The sequence below is a fragment of the Acinonyx jubatus genome, chromosome C2, assembly GCF_027475565.1.
Source record: "Acinonyx jubatus isolate Ajub_Pintada_27869175 chromosome C2, VMU_Ajub_asm_v1.0, whole genome shotgun sequence".
NCBI lineage: Eukaryota > Metazoa > Chordata > Mammalia > Carnivora > Felidae > Acinonyx > Acinonyx jubatus.
In genome coordinates, this window is record NC_069384.1 from 139357624 (window position 1) to 139380110 (window position 22487).

Sequence of the window (22487 nt, forward strand, 5' to 3'; positions counted from 1 at the left end):
GATGTGTTTGGGCACGCTGTTTCACTCAAATTAAGAAACCAATTGCAGCACAATGTTCTTTTATAGACTTCTAGTATTTGGATAATTGAATGGCTATGCTCTGTCTCACTCTAGCTTAAGAGGCATCTTTCCGAGATCGGGGGGGAAAAGTGGAAACGAGGGCTTTTACAGCCAGGCTCTAGGAATCTGCTGACGAGGCACTTAGGAGAGACAAGGCGGTCCTGTCGGTTGCTTAGAAAAGTTCACAAAATCTTTCCCATCTGTTAAGTGACGGGGAGAAAAGTATGCGACCCAAAAGGTTGCAAAGGATTGTGATGTTAGAGCCTTTTCGAGAACAAGACAAATACTCCAAGTGCCCTTTTCCCTCAGTTTCATGTAGGAATTTTTGTGTGTTCATTTGTTTGCCCAACATCTTTGAAAAAGAAAAAAAAAAATGAGGTTCTGTCCTGAATAAAGCATCTCTCAATTTGTAGGCGGGCATTCCTCCGGAATTTAGAAAAAGTTGAAATAGAAACTAGTGTCTCTCACTTTAATTTTTGCTGCTGCTTCTAATACCCTCTTTCCCAGTGGAGAAGAGAGGTGGGCTGGACTGGCCTGCCCTCTCCCCACACCACGGAAGGAAATTGTCATCTGGGACTCAAATTATGTCCTGGCTCCTTTCTTTTTCTTTTCTTTTCTTTTTTTTTTTTCCCCAGGAAATGTAAAGATAGCATTTACATTTGTGCCGAAACTTTGTGAACACCTTATTTATGATAAAATCTGTCTCTGAGAGGCATGTCGTCCTGCTCGGTTATTGCTGTTGGCTGTCCGAACAGTACTCCACCGAATACATTCCCAGACAATAATGTCACCTACTGTGTGAGTTCTAGGTGTGAGGGGAGGATGTGGTACGCAAGCCTCATTTTTCCTTGTGTCCTTAGTCCCTAATAGTAACTTAGGGAGGGGCCTGAGCCTACAGCTCAGAACAACTAAGGTGTTGCTCAGAGCATCCCAGGCGAGTGGGACCAGGGAGATTTTCAGTTACAGTGGTCTAGCTGCCACATTCACGTATATGGCGTCCGTCCTCACATCATGCACAAGTGTTGCTCGCGATGGTGTTGACCGTGGATTAATCTCATTTTTCCGTGGCCCCCTGCTCTGATGCCCATGGTGAGCCAGAACTCTCCTGCTCATTGTGGACGTGTAGTTCTTCATGACTTTTGCTACCATTTCCACCGGAAGATGACCTTCTACTTGTTTCAGTTTTAGTTGTGTGATCCAGGACTACTTAGAAATCTGTTTGCCTTTTGTATAGTGTCTGGGTTGGGTTGGATTTATGTTTGTGTGTACCTTAGTTTTTATCGACGAAGGTAAGGGGTGCTTCTCCGCAGGACCCCCTTTGGAGCCTGGAGTTTGTAAATCATCACCACCGTGTTCTCCAGAATAAAATACAGGATTCTGGGGCGTGTGGGTGGCTCGGTCAGTTGAGCACCCCACTCTTGATGGCTCAGGATCATGATTTCACTGTTTGTGGGATCGAGCCCCACATTGGGTTCTGCACTGGCAGTACGGAGCCTACTTAGGATTCTCTCTCCTTATCTCCCTCTATCTGTCTCTCAAAGTAAATGAATAAGCACTAAAAAAAAAAAAAAAAAAAATACAGGATTCCTCCTATGACTAGCATTATTCTGGGATTGAAGTATCTTTCGAGCACCTTCCCGTTAGCTAACGCGTGATGAATCATCCATATGCTTTCACTTACCACGTGCCTACCGCGTGCCTCTGTGAGAGTGCAGAGGTGTTCGGGACAATTATTCTCAAACGCTAGTATGCGTTCAAATTCCTCGGGGGTCTTGTTAAAATGGAGATTCTGATGCACAAAGTCTGAAGAGTGGCCTGAGGTTCTTTAGTCCTGGAAAGTACCCAAATGAAGTCAATGCTTCTGGTCTGTGGGTATTAAGGGTGTAAGATACCCTCCATGGACTTATACCATGCCAGGATTTATGAGATCTTGCACAAATAACTGAGGACCAGTTATGAGGAAGGAGACATTTAGCTAATGTTGGTCACCTATTGCTTGTAAGTCACGTGCTATGCTAAGTGATAATGGTGTGAACCCCGATATTTTTGGTACCCTCTGTCTGGTTTGAGAGGCAGGCATATAAACCACTAATTTCGTTAGACTGTGACAGATAGAGCTCAGTGGCAAGATGGCAGTGGAGCCGAGGGGAGGGAGAAGCTCTGCGTGTGGGGGTCAAGGAAGCATCACAGAAGTGACTTTGTTCATCTGAGTCTGGAAGGGTAAGAGGTTTCCAAACTGATGATGTAGGAAAGTGCCTGTTCAACAATATAGAGGCACAGTGCAGCATGCAGTGTTTGAAGGAGCTCACAATTCCTGGGGCAAGGGCTGCGTGTATAAGGAGATGCATGTGTCAGGAAATGGAGTTCATTAAAAAAAAAAAAAAAAAAAACATCAGGGGTGCCTGGGTGGCTCAGTCAGTTAAGCGTCCGACTTCAGCTCAGCTTGTGATGTCGTGGTTTGTGAGTTTGAGCCCCACGTTGGGCTCTTTGTTGACAGCCTAGAGCCTGGAGCCTGCTTTGGGTTCTGTGTCTACCTCTCTCTCTGCTCCTCCCCTGTTCATGCTCTGTCTGTCTGTCTGTCTCTCTCTCTCAAAAGTAAATAAATATTAAAAAAAAAAAAAAAGCATGTGCTAGCCATCTCACATTTATTAGTCCTTGTCTTACAACAAATCTGAAAGAAAGTACTATTATTCCCATTTTGTAGGTAAAGAAACTGAGGTTCAGGGAAATTACGGAATTCTTGGGCAGATGTAGAGTTTGTCAGAGGCTGGGCTGGATTTCAGCCCCTAATCTCAGCAACATCAAAGCCCTGGCTACTTTCTCTTTGCCAAGCTGGGGGAAGTCGGCAGAGGCCACACCACAACAAGCCTTATAAACTGCATTACGGAGGTTAAACTGGACCCCATGAACAGTGGGAAACCTTGGAAGACTTTTAAATAGCTAGCATTTGGATTGTCGAAGTATTCAATCATCCTGGGTAGGAGTAATTTTAAAGGAAGCCTTATGGAAATAGATGAGAAATTGATTACTGTTAAGCACCCAAAATTGTCAGCCCATGGGTGCTCTAGGAAAACATGAACCTCATGAAATTTAAGGAGCTTCAATCTAGTCCACAAGAACTTGTGTATACGAAACAAAAGACCAGCTACAAGCTCCGAAGCTACCTCCAAATTCAGACTGACCACCGGCATATAGGATACCCGAAGAGCAAACCATCTTGTAACTGGGTACTGGCCAGAAGCAGGAGGTGGAGCTCCGTAATTCTAAGGATGCTGCTGCCTCGAGACCCAGCCACTGAGTTATTTAAACTGAGTTGAATCTTCCCACACCCATAATTGTCTGTTGTCCACTTAAGTGAGGTCTATCTGATGCTATTTTTCAGCCTTTCCCCTGTTAATCACTAACCTCTGTTTGAAAGTCTTCCCAAGGCAAGGGCTTCTCTGTATCAAGCGACGATGGCATGTGTAATATATACACCCATCACATATGCCCTAAGAGTCCTTTCCGGAGCACGGACAAATAGCAAAATTGCTCTGGAGGAACCCCATGAGGAAGGTAACGACATCCTGGTTTTACAAAGGAGGAAAGTGCGACACCGGACAATTAAATTCACTCGCTCAGTCACAGAGCTAGTCGGAAGCTGGGTGCCAACCCAGGTCTTCGTGCAGCAAAGCCTTTATATCTCACCCAGGGCAGCTCTACCTCCCTTGCTACCCCTTACGTCTATAGGCTCCTTCCTAATGTTCAAAACCATTTTACTCATTTGATGTATTTTTCTTGCTGCTGCTGCTTCAGAGGCAAGTAAAAGGATAGTCCCCTTGTTTGACAGATGAGAAAGAGACTAGGTAAATAGGATTGTCCCAAGGTGACAGTTTATAAGGACTGTTCCTTCTCTTTCTGGCTTCTTATCTAATGCTCTTTCTCTTTATCTCCAGGCCTCCTCCCAAGGTTCAGTGGTTCTTAAATTTGGCTATATTTGGTGATCACCTGGAGATCTTTGAAAACGCAGATGCCTGGCTTTGAAAACAGCCAATGCCTGCACACACATTCTGATTCACTTGGTATATGATGTATCAGGGTTGTCAGAGTTGTCTTGGAGATTCTGAGACGCAGCAGAGTTTGGGAACCACTGCCTTATCTTTTGAGGTAGTGGGTGTGGGATTGGTTTAGAGCAGCGATTTTGAAAGCACGGTTCCTGGACCGGCAGCATCAGTATCACTTGGGAACTTACTAGAAATGCAAATTTTTGGATTTCACCCCAGACCTATGCATCAGAAACTCGGAGGGTGGAGCCCAGAAATCTGTGTTTTAAACAAGTTTGCCAAGCGACTCTGCTACAAGCCAACCCCCTTGGCCATACTTCCTCCCCACAGGTTTATGGTGTGGAACATGGTGACCAGCTGTCTGCTAGTTTTACTGAGGCCAGAGCCCAGGGGAAATATATTTAAGCCCAAATGACAGTACAAGGCCTTCAGATTTGTATTAAAGATGGGTATCCCGGTAGTGTAGGTTGCCAACTGCAGGAATAAAAAGCTGAGGGAGGATTCTGGAATCTTTCTGGGGGTGGCCAGAGCAATGCACCATCAAAAAGCAAAAAAAAAAAAAAGGAAAAGGAAGCAATGGGCCTCTGGAGAAAAAAGAAAGCATCTGACTTTACTTTTGTCATTTACAGCCCTTCCTTCCTGCACTTTGAAGTTAATGGTGATGTCTTCTTAACTGGCACCTCTTGTTTTCTCCTGAAAATCTCAATGCGGTTCGAGTCTCCGTCTTCCCAGTAGTTCCGAGGCAGAGGGCAGGCATGTATTGCCTGAGAAGTGAAGGGCTGAATTATGGATGGCAAAGTGACTTTTCCTCTGCCTCTTTCCTATTCCTGGGCCACTAATTGGCATCATTTCCCCGCTACCGCAATTTTTTTTTTCAACATTATAATTTTAAGTAATGCAGTATATTAGCCAATTTCCCTAATGCCCTCTGTTACATGTTCATTCAATGTGGCTGGTTTTTGTCATGTTTTTCCAAGTATTTCCACTGGAGTTCCCTCAGTAGCTGCCTGGGTTGGGTTAGAGGGACTCTTAGGACAATGGTTTGTGAAAGAATTAAGGATTTAGCATATTGAAGTGGGGAAGGTGTTAGTGGGTTATCATTGTTCAAACTGAGAATTTGTAAGACCCTCCCCTGGGGGGGTGGGGAAAGGGAAGTATTTATGCTAGGCTGGATACCGCTGTAGAGACTGTGGGAAGAGTTGGGAGACATTGCATCTAAATTAGTAAATTTAATACAGATTCAAGAAACTCAAGCTGGTTGACCTTAGTCATTAGTCACCAATCTTAAAATGCTTTATAATATATGCAAAATATTCCTGTCTAACTTAGTAAATTTTTCATTATTTTTAGTTGTACCTATTTCGACCAATAACTGACTTTGGGTTTTGACTCTGGCATCGTTTGACTTCCTCTGTTTTCATCATGCAGTGAGGGACCTGTGTTTAAAATGTGAAAATGCTACGAAAAGGGAGCAAAGACGAGCGGGGAAAAGGGCAGCCTAGCCTCTCTTACCTGGGCGAGGTGGGTGTTTCACCTCCTAGTATCTCAAGATGATTAATCTGGGGGTGGACCCTGCATATTAATCATCTGTCAGCTGAGGCTCCTGGGAAGACTAATCTATTCATAGACCAAACCTTGTCAAAAGAGAATAGGCCCCTCAGTAGACAAATGGTGAGTATTTCATCCGCCAAGAAGTGGTATGGGATATGAAATGATGTTTCATTTTAAGCTACCTGAAACCTCTCGAATAGAGGCTTCCCCAGCCTGAGGGATTGTGTAAGGAGGGACAGACAAACCTTTATTAATAGCCTTCAAGAATGAAATAAGCATCTCAGACATCCTGGCAACACGTTGCTTCGTGAGTTACTTCTTCTAGGTCTTTGTAGTGATTGAGCTGAGAAAGGGTGCGAGTGATTTGAAAGGTAGAGGAAGAGCAAACGGCGACAGTGCAGTGAAGATTCATGATGCCATTTTGGTACCGGAACTCAAAGACCCACTGGAACAAGAGGGTACGTGGCCTGATAGACCGATAGACAGTGCACTGAAACTCTGCAGGACATAAACCAAAGCATTTGGAGACCACGCCCAACAATTTAAAGCAGAGAAACTGAAAGAACAGCTAAAAAGGAAAGAACAAGAAACATACGTTAAAAAAGAAATCTAACCAAAGCATATCCCCAGGTGCTAAAAAAGAGTAACGTAAAACATTTGGGGTTTTACTTGAATGTTTTTATAACATAATCTTAGGACTTCATCAGGGGAGAGGAGGGAAATCGATTTCACTAAAATTGCATAGGAAAATGTCCGCAATTGAAATACTTTCCAACACGGTAATGACAAACAAGCTACTTCGCGGGGGACAGCGTCCACAGTAAAGTGACAATAGACTCCTGGGCATCATCCCATCCAGGTCCCAATGCTACTTGTGCTCCCCTACTCACTACCCTCACCTCTGTAGTCTCAGTGTCGCATCTATGTTCCAGGTCATAGTTGATTCCCCTTTTAGGGAATATCATTTTTTTTATTCTCATCCAAATCTCACCCCTATTTATGAATTTGGAAATGCACCTCATGAGTCCTGAGCAGTAGCACAAACATTGGGCTGGTCTCCAAGAGATGAAACGACACTTCCTACCCTTGAGTTGCTCATTGTGCTTTGGAGATTCAGACACGGAAATAACCAGTCTGTGGTACCATGTGATAAGCACTGTCAATTTTTGTTTGTTGGTTTTACTTTTAATAAGTATCCCATAAATGGAGTGGCTGGGTGGCTCAGTCAGTTAAGCATCCAACTTCGGCTCAAGTCATGATCTCAACAGTTTGTGGGTTCGAGCCCCGCGTTGGGCTCTGTGCTGACAGCTCAGAGCCTGGAGCCTGTTTCACATTCTGTGTCTCCCTCGCTCTCTGCCCCTCCCTGGCTCATTCTCTCCCTCCCTCCCTCCCTCCCTCTCTCTCTCTCTCAAAAGTAAACATTAAGAAAAAAAATTTTTAATAAGTATAATTTAAATGCAGAGGGGCTCCTGGGTGGCTTAGTGGGTCACGCATCCAACTTCAGCTCAGGTCATAATCTCATCACTCATGAGTTCGAGCCCTGCGTCGGCCTCTGTGCTGACAGTTCCAAGCCTGGAGCCTGCTTCGGATTCTGTGTCTCCCTCTCTCTCAGGTTCTGTCTCCCTCCCCCACTCATTCTCTGTCTCTCTCTCTCAAAAATAAATTTTAAAATGTAAATGCAGAAAAGATTGTGCATAGGACTGTGGGTTTTCACCAGGTGCAAGGAACCACTGTAGAGGGACCTCCGAGCGTGCCCAAGCATTCTGCGGTGGCTTCCCACTGGGGATAAAGCTGGAAGTGAGACCTGAAGAGTGAGTAGTTACAGGCAGGTAAGGGTAGGTAGGGGAAGAAAGGGTGGGTATTCCAGGTGAGGAATTCTTCCAGCTCACCTCCTCTGGAAAGATTTCTCTCACTGACCAAGATCTTATAATTGTAGCAGTCCAGTTAGAAATCCGAGACCTTCTAACATGCAGCACCTCCTAGGCTTGTTTTTCTCCATGTTTGTCTTATTTACCTACTAGATGAAGTTAGGGATGCAGGATGAGGTAAGAGTATTCTTACCTGTGTAACCTTAGGTAAAGGATTCTACCTAGTACAGGTTCAGTTTCTTCCTCATCAAAGGTTGTTGGGAAAAGATGAACCTAGGTCAGGATTGGCAGACCATTTATATGGGCCAAATCCAGCCTGCAAATTCTTTTCATGAAGAAAGTTTTATTGGGACACAGCCATGGTCATGTATTGGCATGTTGTGTGTGGCTGCTTTTGTGCCACAATGGAAAAGTTGACTAGTTGGGACAGAGACTATGTGGCCCACAAAGCTTAAAACATTTACTATCTTGTCCATTGCAAAAAAAGTTTGCCGACCACTGACCTGTGCTTCTTTGTCAGCATATGCTTGTTTGGGTGGTGATGGTTAGTTAGGGGTGAATCTAATTTGTAATGCTTCCTTTTTAAATTGCATCCTCCCCGACACCAATGCCCTACCCCCGCATCCAACTTAAATTATAAGTACTCTTCATTTTACTAGGCTTCGCGTTTAAGGGATTTTTAGAAATGTTTTCCTCTAAGATAGTTGAGAGACTGCAACCCTGTGGTACAACTGCTTTGAGCGGCTAGCATGTCAGTCCCATGAAAGAGGAATGTGGGGCCATTCGCTGCTGGAACCCCAAAGTATGGCTATGTGTCCAACACAGAGAGGGCGTGTAAGAATGACTCTGTGGGGGTGAAGTGATGAAGCAGTCACGACTGGAGCTGGTGAGTATAAAAAGAAAGATGGTGAGGCGCCTGGGTGGTTCAGTCGCTTAAGTATCTAGCTCTTGCTTCCAGCTCAGGTCATGATCTCATGGGTTGTGAGATCGAGCCCCATGTCAGGCTTCTCCTGACAGCAAGGGGCCTGCTTGGGATTCTCTCTGCCCCCTTCCCTGCTCGCACTCATGCTCTCTCTCTCTCAAAATAAGTAAACTTAAAAGAAAAGAGAGATGGTAGCAGAACAGGGAGGAACTGGGCCTTAAAGTGAGTTCACCTGTTAGGCACCCCAAGAAAGATTGCCCCTACCCTGCTCGGTTTTTCTGTTCCCTTGACCAAGGTCCAATGTTGCATGTCCACCCTTGTTTCAGAAGAAACAGTGGCAGACAGTGGGGTTGTTTTTGGTTTTTTTTGTTTTGTTTTGGTTTTTTATTTTTATTTTTTTTTTCAACGTTTATTTATTTTTTGGGACAGAGAGAGACAGAGCATGAACGGGGGAGGGGCAGAGAGAGAGGGAGACACAGAATCGGAAACAGGCTCCAGGCTCTGAGCCATCCGCCCAGAGCCCGACGCGGGGCTCGAACTCCCGGACCGTGAGATCGTGACCTGGCTGAAGTCGGACGCTTAACCGACTGCGCCACCCAGGCGCCCCATGTTTTTGTTTTTTTAATGGGGCATTGGGTAAAGAGGAGGTCTAGATTGCCAGAACGAGCGTCGCAAGGAAAAAAGTACTACTACGACAGAGTAAGAACATGCTGCATGAAGCATTTCATTTATAGTGTCTTAGAAAAGAAAAAAAAAAAACTTACCAGGGAAAAAGTTCATCTGAAAAATGCCAAGATTAAGATGCGTATGTATCATTGAATCAAATTACTTCTTCTAAGATATTATTACACTATTAACATTTTTCCATTACTGTCAATTTTCCTCTAACGTTTTCATGAGTGTTTTCAGAATTAAAACACACACACGGGCATACACACGCGCACAAAGGCTTTCATTATGCAGTGGATGATGACTAAACATCTGTGATGAGGTTTTATTGATCGAAGTCTGTCCACGGAAGGCACACTCCCTTTTGGCCGTTGCTGTCTATGGTTCATTTCTCCGGTGATTGGTGATCATGGTGTATCTCAGAACTACTTCAGGACAGCTGACCATACCTCCCCCTTCCATCGACTCTGGCCCTTTTTTTTTTTTTTTTTTTTTAATGTTTATTGATTTTTGAGAGACAAAACAGAGTGTGAGCTGTCCGCCCAGTGCCCGACGCGGGGCTCGAACTCACGGACCGCGAGATCATGACCTGAGCCGAAGTGGGACGCTCCACCCACCGAGCCACCCAGGCGCCCAGACTCTTGCCATTTTTTAACGTAGTCCCCTCGGTCAGATAGGCAGGAAAGCCGCAGAAACCCATTACAGGCTGTTAGCAAACACTTTTCCTAATGGACCACCTTGGCTTCTTGGCCTTTGGTTTTCATCCAGTTTAAAATATTGTCTCCTGGTTTTACCCAGCCTTTTCTCTACTAAACAGGAGTAGTACCTGCTTTGTCTTTTCCACCCCCCCCCAAAACCTCTGGCTTACCATTCTAGGGGATGGAAGCTGACAGAAAGTGTTCATTCGTTCACTCATTCCTCCATCAAAGGATTACTGAATATGTACTGTATTCTAGAGAAGATACTGGGATTAGAAACAGACGTAATTTCTGTTTTGTTTTGTTTTACAACATTTACTTTTGGGGGGGGTGGAAAACAAACCAACAATAATTGAATAAATAGCAAGCAAAGGAAATAAATGATCGTAAATAATATGTGGAAAATTTAAACATGACGGTACTTGATTGGAGGAACGAAGCTGGGTGCCATTAAAGCTGTGATCTACATAAAGAGAAGCCAACCTCGCAAAGATCATGGAAAAGAGTGTTCTTAAAGATAAGATCTTGGAAAAGAGTGTTCTACAGATAAGATCAGCTAAAGTTTGAGGTGTAGTTAGATGGTTTAAAAAAAAAAAATCTTTGAAGATGAGTGATTTAGGAAAAGCAGAGAAGAATTTAACTCGAATAATAAAGCCTGAAGGATATTCGGGCATCTGATTCTTTTTTTTTTTTTTTAATTTTTTTTTCAACGTTTATTTATTTTGGGGGGGACAGAGAGAGACAGAGCATGAACAGGGGAGGGGCAGAGAGAGAGGGAGACACAGAATCGGAAACAGGCTCCAGGCTCTGAGCCATCAGCCCAGAGCCCGACGCGGGGCTCGAAGTCACGGACCGTGAGATCGTGATCTGGCTGAAGTCGGACGCTCAACCGACTGCGCCACCCAGGCGCCCCCGGGCATCTGATTCTTAAGAATACATGTATCTGCCAGTGGCCTGACTAACTACATTGGGGTTTTTTTTTGTATGTTTCTACTGGACAGAACGAGTACTTTTAAACCTAATATTTATGTTCCAGCATTGAAAGGTAACTCTGTTCTTCATTGTCTTTCTAATCCAATTGGGATTCCAGATAAATTTAGGGCAGAGTTACGTTTTTGGATTGAATTTGAATGGGTCCATAGAGCTATTCATCCTGTGATCACTGTTCCAGTTAAACCGGGAGATTCTGGTCACCACTCAGGAAGTATTGGAGAGGATAACACACAGGTCAGTGTATATCACTGTGTTAGCCATCCATGTGAAATGCTGAGTGAGGTGGGCAGTGGGAAGTGGAAACACTTGGATCAATACAGTCAGGTTGAGATTCAGTTCATCACAGCCTCTTCTTGGTTCTTAGTGCCGCACCCAGAGCTGAAGCACAGATCATGCTGTTGGAGCAGCAAGGCAACGGTATAGTTAACATGCTTCACATGAGGGATCGTTGGAGGGGATTATTGGATTTATTTGGCCGAAGGTCATTTCTGGAATTCTGTGATGTCATCTGTGGAGATTCTTAGTACTGTAGGTCTCTGGTCTGTATTTAAAGGTCAGTGGAGATGAAGTTTAACTGGAAGGTGCTGGGAGTATTTGGTGGAGGGAGAATTCCTTTCACAGCACTCGCAGTCTCAGGAAAGATGCTTGGTGACCTCTACTGTATCTGAGCCTTTGAGAATTCCACAACCATTCTGGGAACCGATGAGAGCGGAATATGCATGTGGAAAAGACAAAGTTAAAAACCTATACCATGAAATGTGAAAGCTTTCTTCCCTCATTCTCCTCCCCAGCATTACCACCTGTGACTTTCCATACAAAGATGTGTACAGGGAAAACTGGCTCATCTAGAATACAAGTATATTCTCAGAAATTGTAAAGATCATATATACGTGTTTCTTATATGTTTACCGTTCTACAAATCGGTTGTTTCACTTCCAGATTTAGTTTGGAGACTTTTGCATATCGTTACGTGCAGGTCTACTTCATTTCTGGGTTTGGTTTTGTTTTTTTGAAAAAAACCGCATTGTATCATTTTGTGTGGTTACACCAAAATTTATTTCACCACTCTCTTCTTGATACACCTTTAGTTTATATTTTTGCATTCAATATGGCATCTCCCTGACATACTCTTTTGACTCTTTCCATGGGATACTCTGTTAGAGAATTGCTCAAACTACATAGGCATTTTAAATTCTCAAAATTGTAATAGCCTCTCCAAAAGTTGATGGAAGTATACATTTCCGCCAGTAGTGTATTTGGGCCTCTGCTTCCCATGTACATCCCCCGTACCTCCTCTTCCAACCCGGGTACTTGCAAATTTTAGTTTTTGAGTGCTCTATTGGGTGAAACTGTGTCTTTCTGTTAGGATTTTCTTCTCTTCAAAACAACTCCTATAATAGGGCAAACACGCAACAGGACATAACAGTTTGAAAGTTAGGCCTGTTATGAGCTTGATACATGTCTGTTGTTTCTCATCCAGTGCTCGTAGGGGCTGGACTTATTTCAAAATTCAAAATGTTTCCGATTTTGGAAGGTACCACGTATAGATGCCGTGAATTAGTATCACTCCCCACCCAGTGGGGAGCAGCACTTCCTAAAAGCACAGCCGGGCTTCTGTAGCAAACCGTATACCTTATCCCCACAAAGTGGACCAAGCAAAGATAATAAATACCCTCACATCAGTTTAGGGAGGGCTTTTGCCATGAGATGAGTTTGCATCAGGTAAGGTCTCGCCTCCAAATGAGTTATGAAAAAGAAACGTGGGGGTTCAGAGCTATTGGATTTCACAATTGCCATCAAGATATTGCGAGCTTTTGTAAACAAGTGCTTCATAAAGAGAGAAGGAAGAAGCCTGTGCCGGATGGGTAGATGGCACACAGGTAGAATCCTCTGCCTGCCTGTGAGAACAGGTCGAGGATATTGAAACCATGCAAAGGTTTCAATTGAAAGGAGTTGCCATGGAGTCTGATGGCTTTTCCTTCCTTCTGTAGTTTTCTTCCGGCAGGAGTGCCTGTGTCCCGTTGGCCAGTGGTTGATTTCAGTGTTGCTGGTGAAGCAGTCTGAGGACCTTGGCAAAGACGAGGTGAGTAGATGACTAGTCCACAGAGCATCAGGTATGATGTGCGCCTTCGGAAGTGTCAGGGAACGTGACCCCCCTCCTTCTGGTATTTCCATCCCTGAATCTTCCTGCATGTTTTATCATAGTTATAGATGAAATGACCCAAAAGTAAGTGTCTTGATGTAGACAAAAATCAGGAAAGACCTTGGTGACTCATGGTCATTGCCCACATTCCTGCTGTCTTCAGCAGGCTTTTAGGAAACGTACCGATTCCAGAGCAGGCAGATTCACAGCAATCATGAAAGATTTGTGCCCAGGAGAAAGCTGTCCTTGAACAAGGGGAAGGAGGTTGAGAACTGAAAATGGTACGAATCTTTTTTTAGGTAATCCTCATGGTACCACTTTCTTGGGATGAAGTAACTTGTCAGTATCACTCAGCTCAATGAATTGAACGTTGCTACCATAAAGCAAGTCACACCAACTTGAGAAAGGCCAAGGTGTCATAAAGAAAGATCTTCTTGTCTGCCCTTGTGAATGGCAGATCTGAAATTTAAACCCAGAGCAGTCTACCTTAGCCATTTCTACTAGTTCTGTCTTTCTGTTTCTGGTAAACTTCATCTGGTCAATAAGATTCCTCTTGTGAGTTGATTTTGTTTGCGTAGAACTGACCATATAATGAGTTGTATTGGGAAGGTTTTTTTTTTTTTTTTAATTTAAGTAGATTTATTTATTTTGAGAGAGAAAGAGAGGATGTGAGAGTGTGAGCTGGGGAGGGGCAGGAGACAGGGAGAGAGAGAATCCCAACAGGTCCTGCGCTCGTAGCGCAGGTTTGATGCGCAGGCTCAATCTTGCAAACGGGGAGATCATGACCTGAGTCGAAATCAAGAGTCGGACCCTTAACCGACTGAGTGAGCCACCCAGTCACCCTGGAAAGGTTTCTGAAGCTGAATCCAGGTCAGTGATCTATTGCCGTGTATTCTAAGGGTACAGGAGCGGGTGGTATGGGGGTTTAGTGGGGACAGATTTGCCACACAAATGCTGTCCCAGGAATGGGTCATCTTTGAGATCCTTTACTGTTTGAGAATTCTGTAAAATATACATTTATTTGAAACTATATCAAAAAGTCTCAGTCTGTGTAATATTATTAGTCAGCAGAGAAATGCAAATTCAGGTCATACTGCGAACGGCTACCTGAATGGCTAAAATGAAAAACACAGATCACACCAAGTTTTAGTTGAGGGTATGGAGCAACCAAGACTCCCATACAGTGCTGGTGGGAATGGAAGTTGGTACAACCACCTTGGAAAACTGTCAGTATTTACTAAACCTTCTGAACACGCATAGATCTTATGACCCATTGATGCTATAGATAGAAACCTACTAAAAAGTACTAGTGTGTGTTCACTAAAAGCATATTACACAAAACTCCTACTATTCCTAATAACGCTGGAAAATACCCAAAGGTCCGTTAAGAGTAGAATGGATTGGTGTGCCTGGGTAGCTCAGTCAGTTAAGCGTCCAACTTTGGCTCAGGTCATGGTCTCACAGTTCGTGGGTTCAAGTCTGGCTTCAGGCTGGAGCCTGCTTCAGCTTCTGTGTCTCCCTCTGTCTCTCTGCCCCTCCCCTGGCTCATGCTCTGTCTCTCTGTCTCTGTCTCTCTCTCTCTCTCTTTCAAAAATGAATAAATACTAAAAAAATTTTTTAAATAAAAAAATAAAAAGTAGAATGGAAAAATAAATTGGGGTATATTGACAACAACGGGCTATCGTATGCATCAGTGAGAATAAAGTCCAACTGCATATGACAATACAGATGAAGTTCATGTATATAAAAGTAGAAACTGATTCCAGTATGTAGATATGCACATGCAAAACTCATCTCCAGTGTTCAGAGTTCACGGAGTAGCTTCCCTGGTGGCGTGGAGGTAATGACTATAAAGGGAGCTTCTGTTTGTTGGTCGTCTTCTATTTCTTAATCTCAATTGATGGGCATAGAGGCGGTGAAAACTCATTGAGCTTAGAATTTGTGTGCTTTGCTTTAAGCACGTATCATGTCATAGTAAGTTAAAGCATTTTTAAAATTCTGAATGAAGAAAATAATCATTATCATTTTTGCGGGTTTACTCTAAAGGTACAAGATTTTCATAATGACATTATTTTCAGTGTTAGAGAATTTTTATTTTAGCTCCCTACAGTTTACACCACATACAAATATCCCGAGTCCCCACAGAGAACCTACACATGCTGGACGTTATTCCTCTCCTACCTAATGAGCTTTAGGATGTGCATCCAGGCTTCTCTGAGACCTACTGTAAAAGAAAAAAAAAAAATAAAGACAGTAAAAAGATAGTAAAACAAGTGCTTTGATAGCACTTTTAAAAAATTCATAACAGGTATAAAAAGAAGTGACAGCTGTTTAGTGTATACATGTGCAAAAAACAGAAAACAAAACAAAAAAAAAAGATTTGTGGTACCATAAAGGGTATCAGTCTTATGTTTTGCCAAGTAAGGCTCCACGGGTTCTGATACAACAGTCTTAGTTCCTTCTTTGGCCTTGTGAATAATGGATTCAGCTGTTTACAAGCCTCTGTGCATTTGGAAGGAGAGACTGGAAGAATGTGATCATCAGATTTGCACTCTCCTGAAATTTCTCTAGTATGTAGGTTCAAGCAGCTTCTATTATCTGCCTTGCAGTTGGGATTGCTTCCCATTCCACTGTTTTTACTTGTCAGTCTTTCCCCCCTTCCCCATAGGTTGGCTGGTCTAAATCATAAATGCACATTTGGTGGGACAAGCATTGCTATTCTAAAGCAAATCACACCCACTTTATAAAGTCAGTATCGTGAATAGATATCTTCTTTTTATGCATTATCAGTTTTAACGTAATAGGAAAATTAAAGCATGCCTTTCCCAAGAATAGAAATCAAATGTAATCTAAATGCAAGCCGCAGGTCGATTGCACAGTAATATTTGGTAGTATGGCTATTACTAATCCCAGCAGGAAAGCAGCACAGATCACTTACACAGTTTACAGTGTGTGCCCCAGAATGACAGCAGTGGAAAGATAACCAGCAAATAGGAAATGTGAGCCTAGGCAGCAGCTTCTGAGAATGAGCTCTTGTGATTCACATCGGCAGAAAAGGTGGTTTGTTTCCCGTAGAATGGGACAGCAGTAAAAAATGGAGACTGTTCCTGATATTCTGCATTTTATCAAATCTAAACCGCCATCTGAGTTTCCTACAGGATTTATCGTTGTGATGTTGCAAAGGACGGCTTCTTAGATAAACCAATGCACAGCAGTATTCCACCATTTAAAAATTTGCTGTTCCACCTAAGTAAATTTTCCAGCTAACTGAAACACATCCCTTAGGCGGCAGGATTCCCTTCCTTCCCTCCTGCCATTCTTTTTTTTTTTTTTTTAACCTTGACCATGTCAGTTGAAAAATATTCACAGGCATATGGTAGCACTTCCCTGCTTTCTTAAACAGAACTTGGGAAACGTGACTTTTTGGCCACTTAGTCATCATTATAAACATCAGTTGAGGGGAACAATTACACTGTGATTCCTTCGAAAACTCTAAGGGTGGGTGGAGCTCACCAAACGGTCCCACACTGCAGTTTTGTTGTTTTTTTTTTTAATATGGTTTCTATAGTCCGTCTGCCTCTTTCTTTGCCATCAAGCTATCAGCCGTTTATTGTGTGTTTCTAACGGTGATCTTATTTTTCTTACAGATAGATCTCTTTGTTTTCTTCCTCTAGCCTAATTTGAAGTGTAAGAGAATCAACTAGGCTCATTTTTGCCTCGTGCAAAGCGTAGAGAGGTTCTGAGTGAAGACCCGGCGAGGTCTTTTGCAAGTAAATACACGTAATATGCTAAGATCTAACGCCACACAGTTCCTAACAGTTTGACAAAAGCTTAATAAATATTAGCTGCCATGATTATTTTAGTATATAATATAATTATTAAAAATCATGTGTATATCGGTTAAGGGTACATGAAGCAGTGAATGCACTCAGCCATGAAATGGCTCAGTCATAATAGAAGTTTATTTCTCAAGTACAGAAAAGCCCAGGATCGGGGTGGAGGTCACTAGCAGTTAACCTTCCACAAGACAATTCATCTATCCAGGCATCTTCTGACTTGAGTCTCTTCCATCTTCTAAAGTTCAGATGTCCTCGGAATCCACCCAGAGAAGGAGGAAGAGAGGAAGGCAGGAGGGTTTTCTGGGCCAAATAAGGAAGTACGTACCACACAGCACTCCCCCTCACAGCCGATTAGCTGGGACTCAGTCATGTGGCCACACCTAACTGCAGGGGAGCCTGGGTCTGATTTAGTGCCCAGGAAGAGGGGGAGAATGGAGTGTGTGTGTGTGTGTGTGTGTGTGTGTGTGTTTATTTTAGAGCATGCAAGTGGGGGAGGAGCATAAGGTGGGGAGAGAGAGAGAGAGAGAATATCTTAATCAGGCTGCGTGCTCAGTGCAGAGCTGGATGCAGGGCTCGATCCCACGACCCTGGGATGTTGACCTGAGCCAAAACCAAGAGTCCGTTGCTCAAACTACTGAGCCACCCAGGCACCTCCAAGAATGGTTTCGATGGATTTCAGTCTCCACTGCTGTAACGTTTTGGTTTTGTTTTTCTACACGGAATATTGTGCCATTAATTTTAACGGTTTCGAAGCCACTTTGCTTCTCTGCAGTTTTTGCTATGTTCAAGTTGTGAAAGGTTTTAAACATTAACACTGTGCATGAGCTAATGTTAAAACGATTTTTTTTTTATAATTAGCTAACTTTAAAACGTTGCTACAACTGGTATCACTTGAAATTAGCTTCCCCATGTCAGTATTATTTCTGCACCTTTTCATTCAGATATTCCCTGCCAGTCTCCAGGCAGCAATTCCATACAGAATGAATCTTCATGTGGAAATCGTGAGATACGGGGCAAGATCTTGGGCTTTGCCATTATCCAGGCCAAATTTTATCCCCGCCTTGCCACATACATATGGTAGAATCTTGGATATGACACTTAAGCTGGCGAGGTCGCTCATAAATAAGTGTATGTAATATGCTGAGACCTAACACCAGGCCGTTCCTAACACTTTAATAAAAGCTTAATAAATATTAGCTGGTGTGACTGTTTTAGTATAGTTACTGTCATTGTTAAAGACGTGTATATCAGTTAAGGGGGCATGATTTGGTTTGCTTCCCTTCTTGGGAGCCCTACGTCAGCCATGCTTCTTCACCCAGGCAGCCCCAGTTTCTCTATTCGCTCCAGTCGATTCCAGCGTGTAGCTTTTCCGGCACTCCCAGAGCCGGTCTCAAAGCCACCAGCACCTGTCAGGCGGAGCCCTCTCCTCAGAGGTGTGGGTCCCTTCTTTGAGCTTTAAGTTGTGACAATTCCGACCTCTTCCCTTTGTTTCCCCAGCCTGTGAGTGAAAGCTGATTCCTGTAATTATTACCTATAACACTTCTGTTCCCTTTTTCCCTATTTGGAGAATTTTCAGTTCTCAAGTGTCTGGTTAAAAATGTTTGACATTCAGTCTTCTTAAACTATACCTGTATTGTTTTTGTCTCCTGACTGATTTCAGAAATTCTCGTCGGGACTGGTCTCAGGAACAGACCCCAAAAAATGGGAAGGTAGGAATGACCACGCTCATAGACTGACAGTTCATCATGTCTAGGCTAAATAAATGTCACCGTGTCTCAGTCTCTGGCTTTCACGGTTGCTGCTCCTGTTGTTAGCTAAATCACAAAACTAATATATTTATAGCATTCCTTAGTTTTTAAAGGGTATTCGTATGTGTTACGTTATTTAGTCCTTCCTGTCTCTGAGGAACTCCTCAAATGGGGAGACCCAGCTTCTGAGATGCTTGAAACCACTGAGTTAGTAACTGTAAGAGCCTAGGACTCAAAATCAGTTATTTCAATGCTTTTTTTTCCCTCTACCCTACAAGCTGACTTTTAGAAATGTTTTAAAAGCACCGACGGCTTCATGTAGAGCAAATTTTGTTTTAAATATTAAGCTTTCTTCCAATGAGAGAACACAGCGCCAGTTGACATGGTGAAGGGGAAAAATAATCCAATAAGTTGGCTTCGTTTAGTCATGTAGCTGCAGCCTTAGACGGCTTTAATTATGTCTTGCTCTGGAGGAGAAATAATTTTTGGCTTTTCCCATTTTTAAAAGATATTAAGTTTCAGAATCTCAGGAAGAAGGAGTATTTTCTGTATTGTAGCAGTTTAAGTTGATCAAGCATTAGTAGTAAGAATCTGTTCTTAATTACCCAACTCAAATTGAATAATCTCAGCATTGCCCCAGGTATCAAAATCTGTCATCCTCATTTCTCAGGAAAACAATGAGCTGCATTATGTGAAAGACACATAAAGCTCCAAATTTAAGTTTACTTTGACATAAATAGAGTGTGCTTTTACAAATGTGTGCGGATTATGTACATTTTTATGAGTTTGACAGAAAGGAGAACGGTGGAGTGGGGAGAAATTTGTAACATCTTGGCTCTTTTTCCAGCCTCTTGCGTTTTTCCAAAGCTTGGCAGCATTATTTTCATACCGTTTAAACACTTGTATGGCCGTGGCAGCAAGGAAGTCTAGAATACATAACAAATCCGTCCTGTTTTTTCAGATGCAAGTGATCCTTCCTAATACTGTGTTGATTTCATTTACTGAGATCTATATTTTTATAAAGGCTTCGAAGGAAAAGTTAGTGGCATCATCTTAGGAAGTGCCTCAATTATATTTGAGAGTTAAAACTATATTTAATTTTAGTTGTTAATTACCAGCTGCTATTTTTAAGTTCCCTACCATCTTTTTTTTAGGTAAAAAATGTATACGTTTAAGGGGTGCAACATCATGATTTTATATACATAGACATAGTGAAATGATTACTACAGTGAAGCTAAATTAACATATCATCTCTTCACATAGTTGCTTTGTTGTTGTTGTGAGAGCACCTGAAATCTTCTAACAAATTTCCAGTATTCAACGCAGGATTAACTCTAGCCATCATGCTCTACGTTAGATCTGTAGACTTGTTCATCCTACACGGCGGCAACTTTGTACCCTTTGACTAATATCTCCTTCCATTTCCACCCTCTCCCCGCCCTCGGCAACCACCGGTTACTCTCTGCTTCTGTGCATGTGACTTTTTTAGGTTCCACTTACAAGTGAGATCACCCAGTATTTTTTTTTCTGTGCCTGCTCGATTTTACTTAGCATGCTTCTCCTCAGGTTCATCCATGTTGTTGGAAATGTCAGGATCTCCTGTGTTTAAAAACTGAGCAATTAATAGGTGTTTAATTATGTGGACACACACACACACACACACACACACACACACACACATATCAATCAATCACAGTCTTTCAGCTCATCCTCCATCAAGAGCACTCACTTTGTTTCCATAGCTTGGCTATTGAGGCTAATGACCATAGACATGGGGTGCAGATATCTCTTTGAGACACCGATTTCATTTCCTTTGAATATATACCCAGAAGAAGTTTTGCTGGATCATTCACTAGTTATAGTTTTTGGTTTTTTGAAGAACTCTGTACCGTTCTCTGTAATGCCTGTACCAATTTACATGCCTACCAGCAGTGTTCAAGGGTTCCCTTTTCCCGATATTCTTGTCAACACTTTTATTTTTTTGATAATAGCCATCCAAACGGATGTCAGGTGATACCTCCTTGTGGCTGTGATTTGCATATCCCTGATCACTCTTAGTATATACATATTTTAGCCACCGAAATACTGTTGACACCTGCAGCCATATTTGTTGTGCATGTGGAAATGCTCTCCCTCGTTGCCTAGCAGACTGCTTTTTTATGAAATGCCACGCCCTTCCCTAAGAATTGTCAAAAGCAAACTGACAGCTCAATAATATGTATTGCAATCTGTGTTTCCTAAGTGAAATTATCTCCATTGCTACCAAATTTTATATTCCGTTTTCCTTTCTTTCACTCTGACAACAGATTAAACCTTTGATTTGGATGTGATTTGACAACAGGCATCTACTCTGGTGTGGTTTTCTGGTTTAGAATATCACATACACACCACAACCAAGGTCTTTGTGTTCGATTATAAACCGAACTGGGGGGGGCAGGAGTCCGCATTTCCATTTATAACCTAACCCGTCACACCCCGGGTATTAGGCAGTTGTTCAGTGTTTGGGTTATGAAAATTATTTTAAATAAAAGGGGAAGCAGGCTCTTATAGAGGCTAACAGTTATTTGGACATAGGTGATCCTAAACCAAAATACATAGTTGAGACCAGCCATGGTTCTGAGCTGGAACTTGGTCATCCTTTTCAGTTCACGTATTGCTTGTGAACGACTCCCCACGAGCAGAGGCCGCATGGTGAGCCTTGCTATTTAAATCATGGTCCACAGGCCAGCAGCCTCAACATCTTTAACCTAGAAGTTTGTTGAAATGCAGATTCTGGAGCCTCAGTTCAGACCTTCTGCATCATTCTGCATTTACGTGATCCCCCAAGTGATTTGTACACACTGCAAAGTTTGAGAAGCACTGATGCTAGAAGACCTGTTGATCTATTTACTGATTTGTAATTTAATATCAGCATCAAGTAAGCATCCTATTTGGAAACATAATCCACTTGAACTATTACACTGGAGTAGCAACGAGGTTTCTCAAGATCTTAGAAGATAAACATTTACCTTAACTTTGATACCAATATTAAAGAGGTATCTTCTTACATACTAATTTTTCTATCTGTACTGTGGGGCATTAAAAAACTAGCTTTTCCTTTATAAAAACTAATGGTTTTTCTAATCCTGGTGCATTGGAAATTAATGTTCAATGTCCTTTATGTTATGCTGAGTCTAACCAACCTCACGATACAAAAACCACAGGGATTATAAAATCTGTGTTCTTTTTAGATACATCCTCGATTTTTTCTTTCCCGAATGTTAGGGTATTTTCTATTTATCTAGTAAATACCTAATTTTTTTTTTTTTTTTGGTGTTTTGATAGATATTCAGCATCACTGGAAGCCAGTATTTTTTCATGTGGCTTTGTCCCGACTCACCATTTATCTTAAAACACATCCCGTTATAAAGTGATCTGTCACTTGGTTTATTTTTGTTCCGATCTTTTTCTTCTTGTTTCCATTTCTCCCTGATAATTTCCTTGCTTTTGCCCCTTTGTATTTGCATTATCTGAACTGACACAGTCTGGTACCACTGCTTTCAATTAGCTTCTTTCTGCTTTCCCTTCAGGAATTCCTCTTGGACTTGGGCACATTCTGTTCCCAGGTTCTCTTGGGAGACTGATAAGGAAATTAAATTGCTGCTGCTGCGATGCATTTCAGCAACACTGTAAATTTCCCAAAAGTCTGCATTTTCATATTGCGTCTATTTTGACAACCCTAAGACCCGATCCTTTCTTTCTTTAACAATAAATGTCCAGAGGAGTTATTTTTGGCTTGTTTGTTTTCTTATTCAGAGAATACAGTCATCTTTCAAATGCAAGGGCTAAAAAAAAAAAGATAATTACTTTATTTAGTAAAGGAGAAGGAGTTGCATCATTATTCTTTTCTGTACAACTTTCGGGTTATAATTGAGCTGTCACTTAATTCATCAAATCCTGCTAATCTCCATCGA

The 22487-nt window shown here is 42.4% G+C and overlaps 1 protein-coding gene across 5 annotated transcripts in view; it reads left to right on the plus strand.

Moving 5' to 3' along the window:
• RARB (retinoic acid receptor beta) overlaps positions 1-22487 on the plus strand; it is a 747871-nt gene that overhangs the window by 256733 nt on the left and 468651 nt on the right. For 3 of the 5 annotated variants that reach the window (XR_008298027.1, XM_053221534.1, XM_015086690.3), the window contains one exon: positions 12796-12887. The exons of the other annotated variants lie outside the window; for them this stretch is intronic. The gene's annotated coding sequence lies outside the window, so the exon portion shown is untranslated. The remainder of the gene's footprint in view (positions 1-12795; positions 12888-22487) is intronic. 5 annotated transcript variants of the gene reach the window in all.